This window comes from Ostrinia nubilalis, chromosome 7 (assembly GCF_963855985.1).
Source record: "Ostrinia nubilalis chromosome 7, ilOstNubi1.1, whole genome shotgun sequence".
NCBI classification, from domain to species: Eukaryota; Metazoa; Arthropoda; class Insecta; order Lepidoptera; family Crambidae; genus Ostrinia; species Ostrinia nubilalis.
In genome coordinates this window covers 10,321,062-10,341,948 of record NC_087094.1, presented here as the reverse complement: position 1 = coordinate 10,341,948, position 20,887 = coordinate 10,321,062, and the positions used below count along the sequence as shown (strand labels likewise).

At 35.4% G+C, this 20,887-nt stretch overlaps 1 protein-coding gene across 1 annotated transcript in view; it reads left to right on the top strand.

Moving 5' to 3' along the window:
- The first annotated feature begins 3,005 nt into the window (after positions 1 to 3,005).
- The window catches only part of LOC135073258 (serine/threonine-protein phosphatase rdgC), a 67,949-nt gene continuing 50,067 nt past the window's right edge, over positions 3,006 to 20,887 (top strand). Inside the window, exon 1 of the mRNA XM_063967369.1 lies at positions 3,006 to 3,202. The gene's annotated coding sequence lies outside the window, so the exon portion shown is untranslated. The remainder of the gene's footprint in view (positions 3,203 to 20,887) is intronic.

The window sequence follows — 20,887 nt, the reverse complement described above, 5'->3', positions numbered from 1 at the left end:
TCATTAGTGTCATTTTAGCGAATTTTAGTGATTTCCGCAACGTAAAAGTAATCGTATCATCGTACTGCATTCGCAAAGTCATCGAATGATATCGTGTGACTCGATTCAAAAACCGGCCAAGTGCGAGTCGGGCTCGCACACCGAGGGTTCCGCCGTACAAACGTAGCGGTTTACAATTTATGACGTATTAAATCAAATTACTTACTTGATTCCGTTGCGAGTAGTGGCGAATTTCAAAATATGCGGTATGATTATTTTTTATTTATTTATTTTTCCTATATTTGCATTATAGGTAGGTACCTACCTCAGCGTTTTGAATTTTTGCGTTGATTTAGAATTTCTCACAGTTTAGAGGCAATTAGATTTAAGAAGTGTTTGATATGAATTTCAACTTTAATATCTCTACGCGTTAATGTGAAAAAGGGTAGGTAGTAAGTTTATAATTATTAAAAAAAAAAATTATGTCATGTAAGCAAAAATAATATTTTAAATTTTATATAACTTCAAATTTATCATTTTCGCAATTTTTCCTTTATCTGTACTATATAACGTTGCTTCGTGCCGAATTTCAAGATTCTGAGTTCACAGGAAGTACCTTGTAGGTTTTGATTCCCTAGCGTGTGACGGAAATTCGTCTAAGGTGTCGGTATAAACTGCTGTATCTTTTGATCGCGTTAACTTAGAAGTTTGATTTTTTTACTTCTTAAAAGGACAATAGATCTAGGTATTTGGTATAAATTTCAATTTGATACCTTTATTCGTTCGTGAGAAATAAGGTAGTAAGTTTCATTTTATTAAAATATTTTTATTATATTATATAACTAAAAAAATGTAATTTTCGCAATTTTTCCTATATTTGCATTATATGACAATGCTTTATGCCAAATTTCAAGATTCTGAGTTTACGGGAAGTATCCTGTAGGTTTTGATTCCTTTGCGAGTGTCGAAAATTTGTTGAAAATATCGACATAATCGGCTGTATCTTTTGATTGGCTTGGCTTAGAAGTTTGATATTTTCACAGCTTAAAGGGACAATAGACCTGAGTATTTCATGTGAATTTCAGCTTGATACGTTCACGCGTTCTTGAGATAAAGGGTCTTGACAGACGGACGGACGGACAACAAAGTGATCCTATAAGGGTTCCGTTTTTTCCTTTTGAGGTACGGAACCCTAAAAATTAATTAATTCCGATAAAACTGATATTTTGTTAAATTTATAGCTAGTCTGACTGTGGATTAAAATAATTATGTAGCGGTAGACGTTATTCTACAATTCTACATTATTAATTTGCAAATAATATTTTTGTTGTGCCTAATGTTTATGAAAGTAATGATCGTTATTCCATTATGTTAAATAGTACTACTAGTAATTCATACTTAATTCCATACTTTTAAATATCCTAGTAAGTAAATGACCTACTTTCATAAAATAAAGACTATTTTACTCAAGCTTTTTATTTTTAATAAATGTAAAAATGCGTAGTTTTGCCAATTCGTTTTTTTTTCATAAAGCTAAGTCAGGTACCTAGTTTTAAAGATATTTCTAAACGACAAAATCTCGGGCGTCGTATACATAGTAGTAATAGTGTATACCGCGATCACTGACCTAACTTCTTGATTTGTATATTTCGACGTTATACAGTGCACTCTGTCTTCCGCGATCACTGATCTAACTTGTTTTATAATTCTTCTTCTGCTACTTTATTCTAATTAATTACATATTTGTTACTCGTTGCTGTTAATTACAATTCTCAATCCGTAAATAATTTCTTCTCTCTATCGTGTTCGTACTACTGTCCTCGTAAAATCATCGTATCCGATTGTTGTAATCGGATTACATGAACATCACTCGACCATGTATGTCCATTTGGACATATCGGAATGGCACGCTTTGACTAGCAACTTGCTGTATCTACTCTAATCCATATCTGTGGTTTTTACCCTCATGTGGGTTTTTACCCGGGTGGAAACCCATCTCTAGCCGGCGGCCGTGAGGCCCGTGGCGGTGGCGCACCAGTGTCCCACATTGTGCTGTTAGCAGACGACCCGAGGGGTTCCAGCATTCCCTTCGAAGCCTTTCTCAGCCTGAGATGGAGCCGCGGAGAAATGTCTAAGTTAGGACAGTAGTAACTCGTGGCTCCGTTTCATTGGTTTCGGAGGACACGGTCGGGCTTTTACATAGTGGTTAGATCCCGCCCATCTGACGGAGAGAGTCCCACATAACCCACTGGCCGTTACCATCAGCCAGTAGGGAAGATATGCGCAAATCATTTCATTATGGAAAAAAGGTACTAATACCTGCAATTTCTATAAATTCCTACATAATATTATTATATTTTTTTCGTTCCTATATCTTCTTATCTCTAAATTCTAATGATTACGTAGTAATGAACTTAATCAATGAAAACTTTTGTGGTTAAAACTGTTACTTAGTTCCCCCATCTCAAATTATAACAACAGGTCAGCACCTGCCTAGCGTACACCACACTACTGCGTGTTCTGGTTCACGGTGACCACTCGGGAACTTTTCTGTTCCACCACCTAACGGACCGGTCGTTGTGCTAAATTGGAGAAGCCCTTGTCCGCCAGACTCTGCAATGGACGTCCATTCAAAGACCAAACAAAGACGTCTTTTGGTTAGCACGAATGATATCCATTTTCATCAGACCAAGAGTTAAGTACAGAATATCCTTAGTTCTTAGTTTGGTAGGTACCTACTTAATTCATTAGGTACTTTTCATATTACGATCATCAGATTAACACCGATTGCGGTGGAAAATTCTTCACCCATGATAGCATTGCCAAGGGCTAGAGACTCAGATAGGGTAAGCAAATTACATCGATGTTCTTTACAAGTTAGGTATCTGAAGTCGGGTTACTTAGTTTAAGAATGTTCAGTTTCAGTTTTTCAGTTTCAGTGCACTGCGGTATGTTCACATGGGTTTCACTAATTTGACGTGTGTGTGTGCAACCCGCCTAGCCCGACAGGGCAGTCGTTCGCGTAACGTCGCGAGGGCTGCTTGCATTCACAGGGCGCCGATGCCGCGCCGCTCGTACGATCGCCCAGCGAGAAAGTTTTAGTGCCACTCGTTATTTTTATTGTTTTGAATTATGTGAATTTTAATTTTGTTTGTGTGCGTTTATGTTTTTATTATTTTCATCGTTTTTATTTATTTACGAATAAGGAGAATCAAGTTAAGGGGTAAGTCGTAGTTGTAGATCATTTAATATTTAATAAAGTTCCAGAACTTTTATACACTATTCTGTTCAGTATTTTAAGTCACAAAACTACAGTAACACAGGAATTATTACTTACCTACATAGAAGGAACAGGACGATTCAGTGCAATGTTATGAATTACCCAGGTCTTATTGATAAAGTACATGTCATGAATAATACCTACACCACTAGGGATGAATTACCTGATAGGATATTTTCATGAAAAGTTTTTGGTAATTTAGTTTGGGTTAAAACTACGTTTGATATTTGTTAAGGCGACAAGTAATGATTTGATTATACAAACAGTCCAGTTGTTGGTGAATAAATCATGAAGCTTTATACAGGGTGTACCTACCTACCTACACAAAATAGGGCACACTACATAATGCTGAAAATACGCAACAACTTTTATTTTTGATCTACGATAACGTAATTTTAGATTTATCCTAGAATCGTGTGAATTTTAAACTTTCAGAAAGTGCAGGTTAGGATTAAATTTATTCTCATATTGGTGCCAACACTTAATATTTTATTGGTGTTACTGAGAATTGTCATAAATGATATTGGGCAATGTCTTTCTTCGAAGGTTTTTCACGATAACTCGCTTGTGTAACATCTGAAGAAGAAGAAAAGAACTCTATTTTTTTACAAGCTTATTACAATTGAGCCGACATGGAACAGACAACCTCACTGTATAAAAGTAGCATTCTTCCTACTAGTCTGTCATGCTCCAATCTATAAAATAAAGCATTTGAAAAATTCTCACGTAGTTACCTTAGTTTACTTTGTATGATGGCAAAATTAAAAAGGAAATCGCTTTTTTATCAGATTGATGTAAAGATAATCTCAAAGTAAGACTCATTCCCCAGAGATTATATTATAGGTACCTACCTACATCGAGTTTGTACATTATCCGCCATCGTGTAACTTTAGGTCGTAAGATTTCCGGTGTCATAGCGACTCGTAGGCGGGATAAAATTTTCCATCAAATACAACGGTTTCTGAAAAATGAAAATAACCTACTTGTGGATTAAAATAATGCCTTAGATAAAATTAAAGTTTATATTAATGCGGTATGCTGCACTTAAACAACACACTGTACCTTAAGAAATCGTAGGAATTCTACTTAAGCGATTCAGTATTATCTACTACCATTTTCAAAAAGATCGCCCTACCTGAAATTCAGGCCCACATAATAATATCTCACGTTAGTTATAGATCGCACGTGTTCAGATTGTGAGACTCACCTCTAATCCAGTCAGAATTATCTTGACCTTTTGGGTTATAATGCGTGGGTTACAACGAATTCCATTTTGTGAGTATTATAAGTTTTTTGTAATTATTTATTTATAGTTTCCTAACCTCAGTTCCGGCGAACTTTTCCATTCAACCTTTTTTTTTTTTTATTCAACACAATAAATGTTTTATTGATTGATTGATTTGGAGGTGGAGGAAAGTTACTGCAATGGAGAATTGCTGAAACCAAAGCTTAATCATGATTTCTTTACGATAGTTACTTAAAATGACTTAGGGTAAGTCCAGGATAGATGCCCCACTTTTTGAAACAGCTCTGTAACTCAGTCAGTAAGTTTTTATCAACAATTTGACCTTAGTATCTGTAAACTTTGGTCTTTCGTCTATGATATTACTGTAATTATTTTAGTTTAAGTTATACCGATTCTGAGTAAATACCATTTTAATTGACCTCTAAAAAGTGGGATAGACGCCTAATGTGGGGGATAGAAGACTCACTGTATGATTGCTTCAAAGGATAGATGCCTGATGCAGGGATAGATGACTCGTTAATACAGTTTTTGAATTCTAAGGATCAAATGCATTTTGAAATCAAACAAGCCAAGTATTATAATTTAAGATTATTTGTTATTAAATGAATTAAAAATGAAATTTAATATTTTTTCTTAAAAATAGTACATAGTACATCCACCCGAAGTCGGGTAAAAAGGTAATTCGATCAGAAGTGGCACCCTATTTATTACTTTCCTAAGGTTAGCCGTACTACATTCTTTTTTCTTCTTACTTGCTACTTGTGACAAAAAGAGCAGGTTAGGATAGATGCCCCTAGGTGCATGGGACATGGCCCTAAGGGCATCTATACCAAAAAAAAATTAGGCAACTATCCTTTTCGCATAGGATAGGTGCCTTTTTTAATAAAAAATATAATAACACTAAAAATCGAATTAAACATAGCTATCCCGTCTAATTTATAAGATAGTCTATCAAATTATATAAAAATCTGCTTCATTTTACAGCTGACAAAAAAATTATCCATTAAAACATACTTACCAATTTTATTTCGACGCTCGCTAAGGTTTGGCCGCGGAATATTTTTGCTCTCACTGGCTAAACGAACGCACTCTTTAATGGTTTGCGAGGCGAAAAATGGTACGGGGAGGTCCCTTTCTATTATACGTACTATAACTTTAGGCTAAGTTGCTTGTAACATAGTGTATTTAAAATCGCGACACCTATCCCACTGGGGCATGTATCCTGGAATTACCCTACACATGCATGCAATCCAGCTCAATAGGAAACCGGGAAGTGGGTAAATTTTAAGTTGCAAGATTTGACGACAGACACCAGACGTCATGTGAAAGTAAATAAAAGCTTGTAAAAATATTTATTACTGTAGTCGGCTAGACTTAGTTTTTAGGGCACTTTTATCCGTGTCAAATAAATCTTGCTCTACATTTTACTAATTGGGATTGAATAAATAAGACTTATCATAAATGTATACTATTCTACTGAGAACTGTGTATCTACATCTCTACTGTATTTATACATTATTAGTACACCCCTTTCTGGGATGTAATACTTGCTACAGCCCACGAATGTCGTCATTTACATGATTGTTCTAGAGAAATGCTGTTTTTCCTGAAAAGAGTGACGTTACCTACTCTGATCTATCAAAATTTTATAATCTTATTTTGGTCCTAAACTAAGTATTATTGACATAACTTTTCGTAGTAGTAGGACAATTAATCAACATTCTTCAAGAGGTAAGTTTCTCCTAATGAGACTTTCTTCGATTTAATCGAGAGGTTACGAGTATACTTTAAGAAAGCTTTGGCATCAAGCAAAAGAGGATTATTCGCATTGAGCTCGCAGCTTTATGAGGGGTTCGTTTTGCATAATACCTCAGTAATCCTGAACCTTTTTGATTCTAAATAACTTTAGAATTTTCTTTATCTCTACTTTTGTAGCGCCAAGTAAATGCGTGGTAGTTAAATGGATATAGCCATTTCCAGTATTCAGAAAGATACAATTATTCCTACGTAATAAGTAATCCAACAGACTTATTGTAGTTATTGGATTCCGATATCTATAGGCACTGAAATATATTAGATCGAATAACTTTTTGTACATGAGTGCTAAGTAAACTTATTTGGGAAAAAGCTTCACTCCCCACTGCGTATTGTGTTTCGTGTTGGGGGTAACTATTTGTCCGTAGTTGACGTAAGTTTTCCATTATTTTTTATTTTGTCAAGATCCTCCAACGGAAATGACTGACTAATGTACTGTGACTTGTATAGATAATTGTTATTTTTACATTGTATGATGATTACACTGCATGTATATTGGTTCAGAGCCAAAAATTCGAATCTTCTTGATTTTGGTATTCAGGGCAAAGATTTTTAACATTGTGATTCAAGAACCTAAAAGAAAAGAATTCGTTCAGGGTTCAATCAAGGTTTTTTTTTATCGTAGTTGTTGTTATATGTTATGTAACTTAGAATACAGATTTTAATTAATTCAATTTTAATTAAATAAGAAGTAAGACTTGAATTTAGACATAATGAAAGATAATAAAATAGGACAGTTCTATAGGACGACTAAAAATATCACTACAGTGATTTTTAACATAATTGGCTCCATACGGGTTGGTAAAAGATGTAACCCACTGGTAGTGAAAGCTTTACGTTCTTATAAAACTTTTTTTGGTAATAGCCAATGTCAGAACTTAAACAGTCATAATTATTTCAATTTTATTATTTCACACTTATAAAGTTGTATAGTCTAATATTACGGTCTAGTACACTTGCGCGAAAGACACTAGTGCGAAAGACATTAGCGCGAAGACACTAGCGCGAAAAGACACTAGCGTGAACGGACGTTAGGGCGAAAAGACGCTAGTGTCTTCGCGCCAATGTCTTTCGCGCTAGTGTCTTTCGCGCAAGTGTCCCGATACCAATATTACAATATACAAGAATAGTTACACTTGAAACGAAAGGACGATGCAAACTTCATTGTATTATAATTTGATTGAATCGTAAGAAATGTTCTAATTAGTACAGTAGAATTAAGTCATACCCCAAATAGTTACGCAAAAAACATTTCTCTGGCAGCTGATTTTAATGTGACTGGCAGAATTCATGGCCACGCGTCGTAAACATTGTGGCTTCTTAATAGCATATAATCGTAAAAATATTGGCTAGATGAAGGATGATTGACGCAAGTCTGCCCCAATTATTTATATGTATTGGTTTTTATCTATAGTTATAATAATACATGTAGAGAGCTTTTATTTAGAATAGCCAATTAATTGCTCCCTATTTCGTATTTTGCTAATTACTTGGATATACCTAAGTAGATTTTCTTTGAAAATATTGAAAGACGCACGCTCTTATTATATTTCCTAAATTTTCTCTTTAACTCATTTAATTTTTCTTCTTGCTTTCTGATCTTTATTTAGTTTTTATAAACTATGAAATCTACGTTGCAGTTAGGCCCAGAACAGACGGTGAAACGCAACTGCAACGAAACTGCAACTTTCTGATGATTCTGATGAACAAACTGAAAGTTTCAAACTGGTCGCGTCATGTGTGGTCTCTCAACGGACGCTATAGCAGAAACTTAGATGCAACTCAAAAGTAACTAACAGTTGCAGTTTCATTGCAGTTGCGTTTCACCGTCTGAGCCCCGATTACGGTAACTTTTATAACGTCTACAATCCAGACGCGTTTCTGATTCTGCGATACGATTGGTCAAAACAGCTGACGTACGCTGTTGAACGACCAATCGTATCGCAGAATCGAGAAGCGTGTCTGGATTGTTGACGTTAAAAATTACCGTAATCGGGGCTCTGTTCTGGGTCTTAAAGTCGCATGCGATGCAACACATTATCATAATACTTTGTTTGGTCAATGGTATTAGTAAATGCCACTTTGACTTAATTGCATGCAGTGTTCTTTTGAGATTTTATGATAAACAAGAATTTTAAAATAATACTTGAGGTAAGTAATTCGACTAATCCAAAGAACTGCACGTTAGGTAAGTCAAAGGTCAGACTTAGTAAAGTTAATACCTAATTAATTGCAAACTGTATTACGAATACAAAGCTAATTGGATGAGACTGCGTGCCTTAAATATTTTAGTATTCCTCGATGACCTTCCAATAAATTAGTGTTATGTAATGAGAAACCCTATCGGGCAGTTGTAATTAAGTTACTTACATCCTATGACGGAGGGATGAACCGTACCCAGCTATTACCGTCCAGATAGGTACTGTCTATCAGTAGGTACTTATTGTTGGCTGTCCATGACCATGCAATAACTTTTAACGGTCGCGTCAATTTAGATAATTACCAGCCGTTTCCCGTAGATTTCTGTTGTTAACTTGTGAACACGAATATTTCCGTGGTAAAAGAACAATTGATAAAATAATAGCATTTCCAAAGATGAAAGAATTTTCGCCTTTTTAACATGTATTGGAAAAGACAAAGGTGCCCTTAATTTATACTACGAGTATAGATACATTAAGTTTATTTATACCTTCAATAAAGTGAGACACACATAAGAACCCTTTTGCTTCTTTTCTTTTGCCTGTAATACCACTCGCGGGATTTCTGTTTTTCCCTGAGAGATTTTCATCACGCGCTCCGCTCGCAATGTGTGTTTAATATATTCCCAGGATGAACGGTGCTCGGGAACAGTGAACTATCTATGTTTTGTGTTCATATACGAGTACCTACATTACTTAGAGCAGTATGTTTTTCGTGATATATATTTTTTTTAACTTATGGAGAAGTAGCATTCTACGAAAAACCTACATTGAATTATAAATATGTGCCAGTATCTAGTAGGAAAATATTATGTGCTTTGATATATTTATTTACTTTATCAATAAAAGGTACGTGGGTGTAATAACTTACATATCGATAACACTGGTCAACAAAAAAAATAAAATTGTTTGTTTCCTGTGATTTTTTTTCTGTTTCTATCTCAAATTGACGCATATTTTTTAAATATGGCAACAGTTTTTCTCTAACAGCTTTTGTTTATGAGTTATAGCTATCTACCTTCATTTAATATTTTTACTTAGATTTTTGATTTAATTGGACAAAAAAATATATTTTGTTGGTGTTTTCGATATTGCTTCGTTATGAAGATGTTGTGTGCTTAATCCAGATTGCTTCTGCTATGTTTGTGGTAAATATAATATTTGAAAAATGTCGAAAACCTCTATCGCATTTCATGAAAACTGCGTAACATCGACACTTTAAAATAAATATTTGAAATTAATTAATCAAGACCACAAATGGGTTATTTGTGTTCTGAGAATAGGTAACTTACTTTAGGCCAACAAAGGGGCTACACAAAAGTCCCGTTTCATGTGTATCTGGAATAGTCGTAACAAACAAAAGCATTTGTTACAAAAATTTTGACCAGTGCGGCTTCCCGCACACACAACTTTTTGCTTTTCAGCTAAAGTTGATACAAACTAATTTATAAACATGCCTTTAGTTAGCCAAGACCGTATCACCGTACTTCCACCACTTTATATTAACCTCGGCATCTTGAAACAGTCTGTGAAGGCGCTTGACAAAAGTAACGAATGTTATAATTTTCTTTCATGAAAGTTTTCAGGATTAAGCACAGAAAACTTTAATGTTGGTAATTTTTGATGGGACTCACATTAGGCAACTGGTAAATGATCGTAATTTTAAGAAATCAATGACTGAAGTCCAGTCCTAAGCTTAGAATTCATTTTTTTGGTTAAAAGTAAATTCCTAAGCAAAAAGAAATTGTTAAGAGCATGCTATCCAACTTGCAAGAGCTAGGGTGCAACATGGGCATAAAAATACACTTCATATACTCGCATTAATATCGATTTCCACAAAATGTGGGTGAGTTTAGTGAGGAGCAGGATAAAAGATGTCATTAGAATTTTCGGACAATGGAAGAAGGTTATCAGAGGTGGTGGTGATCATATATGAATGGCAGACCATTGCTGGAGTTTGCAACGAGATCTACTCAAACTTGTCTATTCAAAGAAATCATATAAAAGATCATTTGCTAGTGTTCAATAGATATTTTATCAACACAATGTATAATTTTTCGTATTTTTTTGTCAAAATAATAAAACTCTATATTTTAAAAAGTAAAGCTGTTGACGATCTCCCAGTATTTTTTTTATAATCGGGGCCATAGAAATACCCAATAGCAGAAAAAAAATTAAAGGAAAAAAAACATGTGTTGACCAGTGTAATACACGGTTACCAAAACTTTACTAATACTACGAATAAACTTAACTTTTGTACACAATTACACACCACATCAGAGGGCGTCGTTAGCAATCTTCTACGCTCGGATTACGCAGATAATCCTGAGTTTGTTAGTTGATTTAACAATTGTTGCTATTTAGAACTTGTTCGAAGTTTGTCGTCTTAGCGGGACCGTTTATTTTGGGTGTTAGAGCGTTGACTCAGTGAGATTACGATTTAAATATAGGCGGGGGCGAGTTGCCAAATCATCGAGGAAAACGTACGGACTGTGCGTTCCCAATGTTTCGACAATTTGCTTGATTGTTTGAGCTGGGACCACACATCAACATTTTATAAACAAAAATGTTAATTGAGATATTCAACAACTTACGTAATAATACTTAATTTATACCTACTTTACTAAAAAAATCTACCTCTGCTATTCAGTGGAAGTATCTTTTCATGAAATAGAAATTGATTTAATCCAAAATTTTATGAAATATGTATTTGGCCAAAGCATTTGGCACTCTCACTAGCGAGAAAGCCGATACTACTCAGAAAATCAATCAATCGCGACCGCTGGCGGAATATACGGCTGTAACACTGTTAAAACACTATCCATATGACTGTATGGCTTGATTGAAATTCAGGAAACAAGAAAACCAGGTCCTTACCTGCGACCTGTGTACTTTACGTGATATAAGGTGGATGGACGAGACCCTAAAAGATTTATAGAGGCGGTTATCTGGGATCGTAGCGAACCAAGGTTCCCTTTTGTCTATCTGAAATGTTCCGACGCGCGCGGTGCCATTACGTCATTGCGTCGCAGCGTTTGGCAATAAAGCGGCATTTGTCACATAAAACGACCATAAATTGATAATAATACTTTTAGTTTCAATAATATTGACTAGTTAAGTATATTGACTAGTAATAGAGATCGGGGTCATATGAGTTGGTAGGGACCTGTTACTTTTTTCAGTTCATTATTATTAAAAGCCAATGAAAGATTAATTACTGATACGTTGACTCTTCATTAAATAAAGTTTGTAAGTAGGTACCATGTTTTTCAGGACCTTCATATTTGCCCAGCAGTAAATGTTTAGTGGTCTCGATGCTTGGAGACAAAAGTTCTGTAGCGCACACTAGGGAATTAAAAGATGAAATAAATTCCATTCTACCAAAAAAACCCAATGACCTTTTACTGCACGTGCACTAATACGTTTCATGAATGCGTAACGTAACGAGATGGTGGAATCTCCTTGTATGGGCTATCCATTCATAACATTTCTTGGTATGATGCCAAATTTCGACTAAATCATCACGCATGATCATGCCAATAGTTTTTGTTATTTAGTGACTAAGGGATAGCCCCTTCTAGTAGAAAACTATTGTAATGTAGGTCGAGCGCTTAATTTTATCTTACGATTTGATTACGTCGTTTCCAGTTGGGCAGTGAATTTGGAATGCTGGCGTTGGAACAAGAAATGTCTATGTCGACTCTGTTCGTCGCTGGCTTTGTTAACTATGCAAATTGTGGAATAAAGAGGTTTGCCGCTCCATCCCCCGCTAGTTTACGGGTTCGGTTATGCCGCGATTTACGATAGGGTATAAATCCAGTGTTTTGTTCGCTGTAATTATTCGTACTTAAGTACAATTTACCAAACGGCTCAAGTATTTATGATGCTTCTACCCTAATTAGGTACATTTGTTAATTAAACTTTGACATTGTGTTTGTTACTTACAGCAATTGGGTGTTTCGATATTAGGTGATGGCAAATTACAAATAAAGCAACAAAAAGACATAATTTCGCACATTATTTAATCTGGGGATTAGTGACTTTAATAACAACAAAAATTACATGTTATTGTGTTGAGTGTTACTGTGTTAGGTATGTTATAAAAAAGAGGAAAAAACTCTACGACTATATGGAAGCAATATAAAGTAACCTCTTTATAATATTAGTGATGGCGTACTTACTATGCTCCCGTAACCACCACTCTGTAATCAGGTTCCCGCCGTCTTCAAGGTACACAGGGCTGATAGAAGCAAATATTTTTCCGAGATTTCTTTATATTTACTTGATTGAACAAACGAAGGGTAATAATAATAATACAGCTGTACATTTTCTCCGAAAGGCTGGGAAATTGATTTGTAAAGGAGTTATTGTAGTTTTATGTGTCAGTGTGGAGTTTAGAAGATAAAACAGTTGTTTGAAGATGTACAAACAATTTCATGAACGTATTGTATAACTACGTTTAACTTTTGGTAAAAAATTGTTTCAGTGCCTCTGCTTTACATGACGCAAGTCAAATTTAATGGAATTAAGTAGGTAAATGGAAACACAGCAATTTGACCTGTTAGTGATGAATATTCAAATTTTGCTGGCAGATGCAGATTGAATTTCCTGCTCTGTTTTAATTGAAAAAATTGGGAAACCTGCAAACAAAAATGCCCAATTGCGGAATAAAACACGAGCTTACTGCAGCTGCACGCGTAAAGCGTACTGAATTAAAAAGCCAGAAAATATGGGCATTTCTACGGGGACGACCGATCGACCTACTGGGGCGAAAAAAGTACCTTTAAAAGGACAATGTTCGTTCTCCATACATTGTTCGCCGTTAGATCAACAGTGCCGAAATAATACTTTCTAGGTTCTAAATGACACAAATCTTTATGTAAGAACAATTATTCCTGGCGGACCAATTCTATAAACTTATTGATAGCAATATTGTTATCATAACCTCTTACTTACTAGTATTGTATTATATTATTTTATGCACATCGATTTGGGAGATGTTCTGTATTGTAGTTGTCGCAGCCAAATTGTATTATAATATTGGACGGGTTTTGGAAATAGCTCGGCGTTCCACTTTTATGATTTACTTACTTACATTTTGCACGTAAATAAATAACATGAATCCTATGTTTACTTTCCACTCTTGACATTTAACACGTGACTTACCAAACTAACTATCTCCATGGTTACCGTCTTAGTCTATGCATGACTAGGGATTGAACAACTTTTAATTGAATATTATTAACAATTCTCGATAATTATTATCGATTGAAAAATATTCGGTATTTGAATCGAAAGATATATTCAATTTTATCAATATCAAAATATTCAATTTTAATAATAAAATAAATATTATTTACTACCACCTATGAAATGTTCTAAAAATTGCCTGGAGCTAGGGTTGCCAGGCGTCCGGCTTTAGCCGGACATGTTTGGCTTTTTAGGGACATGTCCGGCCAAATATTGCCTTGTCCGGCCTGTCCGGCTTTTGTTAGGCTTTTTATTTGGTTGCCGCGCCAGGCGAAAGTCGAGCCACAGAATCATGAAGCGCACGCATCAGGATGTTAGATAGTAACCGATGATGATAGTACTCACTCATGAACTGACACTAATTGCAACCCCCCCCCCCCCCGTCACATGTCCGGCTTTTAGGGTAAAATGTCCGGCCAAATGAAACACAAAGTCCGGCTTTTGTGATTTTGGACCTGGCAACCCTACCTGGAGCGCTCCCCCAATCCTGGGTTTTCCCTTTCCAAGCTGAGAGGATATCATTTTGGTTCTATCGATACATTATAAAGTCATATTAATATTTGAAATGTATTACCAATTATTGTTATAAGCATTTTGAGCGAATAAAACTTTCAATTCTATTAGAACTTTAGACATTTCTCTCACTTTTTAAGCGGCATTGGATTTTTCATCGAATTTTGAAACTGTAACAGATATATTAAAGATGATCCCATATTGTTGTCATTGTCTATATCAGTGTTATGATCACAATTCTTTTTATTTTATTCATGACCTTCGACCAGTTGGACACATTAGATAGCTTCTTGTAGTATCGTGCAATATATTTTTAACTTTTAATTAAAATCTAGTCATACTGTAGCAATTTGGACGATTTATTTTATTTACAAGATCGGTATCTTATTGTCTATGATGACCGCAGTCAACATCACTATTACATGGATTCCTAACAATGAAGTACGGCATTGCCTTGTCAGGCCTGGCTCACTCCGCGCGGTACATCCGATAATTACCTACAGCGAAGCGCCCCGCCGGCGGGTATTATATCAGTCGAGTGTCACGCGCGCGCCCGTCAGGACGCTGGCGTGCGTTGTAGTACCTAATTCTATGATCGAAGTATTATTTAAAAATGGACATAAAGAGAAAGAAATATTATTGTGCGAGGTTCGGGTGTTTAAATTCGAAAAGAAATCTACCGGATTTAACTTTTTTTTCGCTTCCCAAAGATGCTGAAAGGTATGTTGGCCATGTAGGTAATCAATAATTCTTAGGATAGTATAGGAACCTAACCTACCATGACTACTGCTCAGAATGCGTTCGTTCGTTTCAGCCAAATGACGTCCACTGCTGGACAAAGGCCTCTCCCAAGGTTTTCCATAATGAATGCGTACTTACCTACATAGGTACGTACCTCATCACAAATAAGTAGATTAATTATTTTTTCACTAGACAGCAACCCTAACAGCGTAAGAAGAGTTCAGAGGCACGCGATAGAAAGAGACAAAACTTGTAGGTGAATAAAATTGTAGGTACGTAGTGCTGTGCGAGCTGAATTCCACTGAATCGCGTCGTAGCAAGACTCGCATTTATTTAAATCGTCTTGCGGAGTAATCCTTCTGTACCTGTACTATTACTTATTCTGTGGCCTTGTGCCGATTTTACATAGATTTTATCGACACAAATTATGGAACTTCATGGGATATGGAGCAGGCCACGCCCTAAAATGTCCGGATGTCGTCATAGTATTATGGAATACATATAAAATACTTTTATTATTTCATTTTTTAATCCTCAAGTGTCCGTTACAATCTAATTAATATTTAAGTATTCAAAAAGTAAGAGACTAATTTTGATACTTTACTGCTGTGCCCAGGAATCTAAGGCGGTTTCTGACAATGTCCTTTAAGTACGGACTTGAAAAAAATCACACGTATTTATAGGACTCTTGACTTGATGGAGAGCATATTTAGAAGACCGCCAGGTTTTACATCTCGCCTTGAAAAAATCCGAAAGTTCAAAAACGGGTGAAATTTGGCCTAAAATGGAGTGTCCGGTTTCCAGAATTTACTCGTTTTTGCTTCATAACTTTTGAAATAATAACTTCCTTATTATGAAACCCACATTCACAGAACAAGGGATAGTTAATAAAGCTATATAAATGAGTTTCTTTATTGCAAGTCCTTGGGTTTTAATACAGTAACACATTTAAATTTTGTCCGACGTGTGTGCCTCAATTCCGTGATTTTTACTTTTGTGCTCCTATATCACTAACAACGCACAATACGAACACCCACGCCTGATTCCCATAAACTAGCAGTTGCACTCGAGTGGTCGAGCAGTATAAAAGAGGGATCAGTCGCTTTGAAGAGCATTTTTCAGAGGTTTGAAATCTCTCAGAATTTTTGGTCACTGGTCATTTCTCAAACCGGTGTGCGACATTAATAATGTTCATGAAGTATTTAATGAGATTACTGCTGAATTAATTAAGTATTTAACTGATATCTGCCATTACGTTTGGTAGCAATCGTTGTAATTTATAATATTTTCGAGTAATTTGATGAAATGTGGTTTTTCCTCAATTCCGTGGATCTCAATTCCGCGGAATACGGGGCATCGAATTGAGAAAACACGTACACCGAATTGATATTAAATGAAAATAGATACGTTTATTGTGCTATAAATTGTTAGTGTAACTTAAAATAATAATGAAATCAATAGAGCATAATAATAGGGTGAACTACCAATCATTGGACCGTACCAGTCATTGGACAGAAGACAATAAAACTAATTTTTTGAGGTTATATTAAAAAAAATACACTGCTATTGCTATCTTGTTAAAATAATTCTTCCAGGTTATTCCCTCGACCTTCACCAGATCGTCGGTCTACCTAGTGGGGGCCTGCTTACTGGTCCGTGGTTTCCACTCGACAACTTTTCAGTCCCAACAGACATTATCTGTAGGAGCTATGTGCCCCGCCCACTGCTACTTGATTTTTGGGCTATGCCGGTCACTTTGGTTCTCTTGCCGATATTCACATTTCTGATTCTTATTAGGCTCATAGTAAGCGATAGTAAGCAAGTTTCACATCCATACACCATCACTGGCAACACACACTGGTAGAAGACTTTTGTCTTAAGACGCTGCGGTATTTCAGACGTAATAGCGAAGCTTCCCGATCGATGCTTAGCTGAGTTGAATTCAGCGATAGACCTCTTTCTCAAAGTTGGACCTAACTATCTGGACTCTTGTCCCAGGTATACACAATTGTCAACAACTTCGAGTGTAGTCTCCAACCTTCAGAGGAGTGGGTGCAACACGGACATTTGACATGATTTTTGTCTTGTCCATGTTCATTTTGAGACCCACTTGTTGAAAGGCTCTACGGAGGCCATGACTCCGATATCATCCCCGATATCGCGACTCCTTGGTCTTCTGTATAATCTGACGTAGCGTACCTGTGTGTGTACCATAATACTAAAGCCTTTTCGGAAACAAGCTTGTTCGGAAGACTGGAAGTCGTCGAACAGCTTGTAAACACGCCTCATAAGTGAGATGAATCTATAATGCTATCACCACACTTCTGTGCCATGCCGAAGGCGTTTTTTCTTCGAGAATGACGGAATTGAACTGCTTCTGTAGAGCCTTTAGTACCGGCGAAGCTCAGCTATAATGCCGTAACACCTGGTGCCTTGTTGTATTTCAGCTATTTGAGTGCCATTTTAATCGTGTACAAACTGACGTCCGATTCTTCGGTATAGTGTCAGGTCAATCTAGCTCTTGGGTTTTGCAATATTTGTTTTATGTTTAAGGTTAAGAATAAATAAACAAAGAGAAAATTAAAATAATATATAAAAATTAGGAATTTATTATAGTTCCTTTTTAAAAAATTAAACATGTTGATTAGGATTTTTGTTTTATTCCATTGGTATTTCAGACACATAAACCTAAAATGAACCATCTAACTAATAGACCAGCAATCAGATATCAAAACGTTTTAAGTATTTATTATATTGAAATACATTATGTATTTCTTCATAATGTCATCAATTCTAAGTTTGCGGAGCTATTTTTATATTTGGAGATTCATTTCTCAATTCCGTGATTCATTTTCTCAATTCGGTGCTCTCTCAATTCGATGCATAACATTTCTCATAAACCACTTCACAATATTTAGTGACAATGCTATTTTTACATTCAGAATGGAGTAACATTTATTTTTTTGTATTGAAACTACTTAAAAAACTAAATATAAATTTTAGCACCGAATTGAGAAAAAATACACCGTACAGTAGAAATGCCCATATAAAATATGATCCTAGTACATATTATAAAATTATCTTTTATATTTTAACAGTGTTTAGAAAAGTGTTGAAAAAATATATAGCTTTATTTCGTGGAAAACGATAATTCTTGATAAAAAGGGCATTTCAAGAGCTTTTATTTTGGTCTCGAATTTATCCGTTTTAATAACAGCAATATCTAAATAATAAACCTAAAGTCAATGCAAATCTGATGTTGATAATTCCAAATTGAACGCCACAGTCAGTAAACTTAGATACGTATAGTAATGGCTGACTCGAGGGAAGGAAGATAAATCGGAGGGCTTCACCAAAAGACATTGTAAACTTAATCAATCAAATAAGGTAGTGTACTCAAAACTGATATGTACACAGTTATACTGGTTCACAAGTTCCATTATCTCTATTTCATAGCTGTTCGAACCGTTGACCTAAATAATGTTGTACACAAATAAATTGGATTTACGTTAAAGTTTCAGTAAACCAACAAAATCACCCTTGGGAGTAAAGTTTTAAAATGTAATGATTTGCTCTTTGGCGTACAATTAGAGATTTGGTTTACTGAAAATGAAAATTTCAGGTACAGATGTTAAACTAATTAGATTAATAGGAGAAATTATGGAACATAATGTTAATGTAGGTAATACAATGACAATAATCAAAGATGTTTTGGATAATGTTATTGGAGTCTCTACTATCTAATTGAAATTTAATTACCTTTTTACATTTATTGGAGACTAGCAGCCGCCCGCGACTTCGTACGCGTGGATCCCGTTTTACCCCCTTAGGGTTGGAGTTTCGTAAAATTCGTTCTTAGTGAGCTTTACTTTCTAAAAGGAACCCCCATGCAATTTTTGAGACTCTTCGCACTTGTAGTTTCTGAGATTTCGTGATAAGTAAGTGAGTCGGTCAGTCAATCAGTGACCTTTCGCTTTTATAATTATAGATTCTAATAATACACTGTGACTCAAATTCTGTTATTTTATTTCGTGTGAACTGGAACTTAACAATATTACTAACGAGAGCTTTGGTAATCAGCGTAAAATTGCAGTAAAAGCTGGGCTTAATGTAGGGTGAAAAGTTGAGTATGAATACCGGAATTTACCAAGAAATTGAATTTTACTTTTATTCCCCAAGGAAGGGTAAAGAAAAAGCCCCTGGTTTGAACCTCTTGTTTTGTGAAAAGTTGTATTGAATTCTCTATAAATACGTCAATAATGGAATGTTTAACGCGAATTTACCTTTAGATACATTAACGTACAATTTTAAGCCAGCAGTTATACGCTGCGCTCCCCTGGGACCAGAAGATCATAAAAGCATCGTTCGCTTTTAAATATAGAGCGATGAGCTAACGGTCTTTATTTGCATTTCAATAGAGCACATGACACGTTTACAGTTTTTAAGCGGTTTTATTTGAGTCCGGGAAGATGGATGGCGGCTAGAATTACTCGTATATTGGAGCTTGGTAAAATATCAATAGTGTATTGAAGAATTCTGGTCCATACTCGTACATGGAGGTCCGGGGACCCTATTGACGTGCATTGGGATAACTAGTAACTATAATATTAAAAAAGACCATCCATAAAAAATTCGTTGTAGGTAGGTAGGTAGGTACTTTTGTTTCAGAAAAGCTATCAAATGTTGTTACTACTTTTTAACCGGCTGTGAGCGATCAATTACTATTGTTTTGTTATAATCATCTTCACTGAAACAACTTACACGATGGACGTGTGTTACAAATTCCAGTGAAATACTGGCAAGCGTGAAAGCTGATTATCCTTTTATTCCCGAGGGGCGGTGGCACACGCACGACCCGCTATTGTCTACCTTCAATCATGCGGCCTGAACCCAGACCATTCATAGTAACCATTGTATACTGAGTAATTTATAAATTAGCCACGTGAAAAGGTAAAACCGTCAGTCATTCCTTTTGTAATGTTCATTTCTGTTAATTAATTTTGAAATTGCTTTCACACTGACTAAGTTGGCGCAACTGACTAGTCAATTTTAAGAACTTTGTTTTAAAATTAGAACCGAGTTGGTGTAGCGGTATTCTAAATTGGGATATACCTACCTTAATTAATATTAGTAAAAGATGGACCTTTAAGAAAACCTTTTCTTCAAGAGTTTGATATCGATCTTATGATATAACCAACCATATAATGTTATCACATCTATACTCTATTTAAACAAACACTGAAGTATTTACAGAAATGTTTATAGCAAAAATTTGGAAAGAATTTAAATGTTGTTCGATGTGAAAGAGTTTATGGATCTTGTTTTCTACAGCAAAAACTGACACCGCAAAATAAGAGTGTTTAGAGGGTAATAAATAACCCGATGACGTAATTACTGAAAAAGGTTATCTTCTAGGATTAGCGTTTGACAAATTGCGCCATTACGTTTGGTCAGGATTTGGGACCCCTGAAATTGTAGCATTGTTGGATGATTTACGTTTAAGTATTTGGAGTGTAACCCTATTGCTTAAACTGGTAGCAAATCGAATCTACTATTGCCATAAATGTATTTAAACTTAAATCTTAGATTCGTACATGTATTCTGTATTCGTGTATCTATGATATTGCATTTTTGATATAAAAAAATATGATTTAATTATTTTATTCAATGTGCACACTGCACGATCATCCATGCGAGTTCTTCTAGACATAGTGGTATGATTTTTTTTGCGGTCATATATCAATCGTAGTAAAATAAGTGTAGAGCTACAAAAGATGTCATTGAAGATAATGAAAATTGAGACAATTTATTTTCTTTAAAAAATGTGCTAACTAACTCGTCGCGTGGACTGTGAGCGCGCGGAGC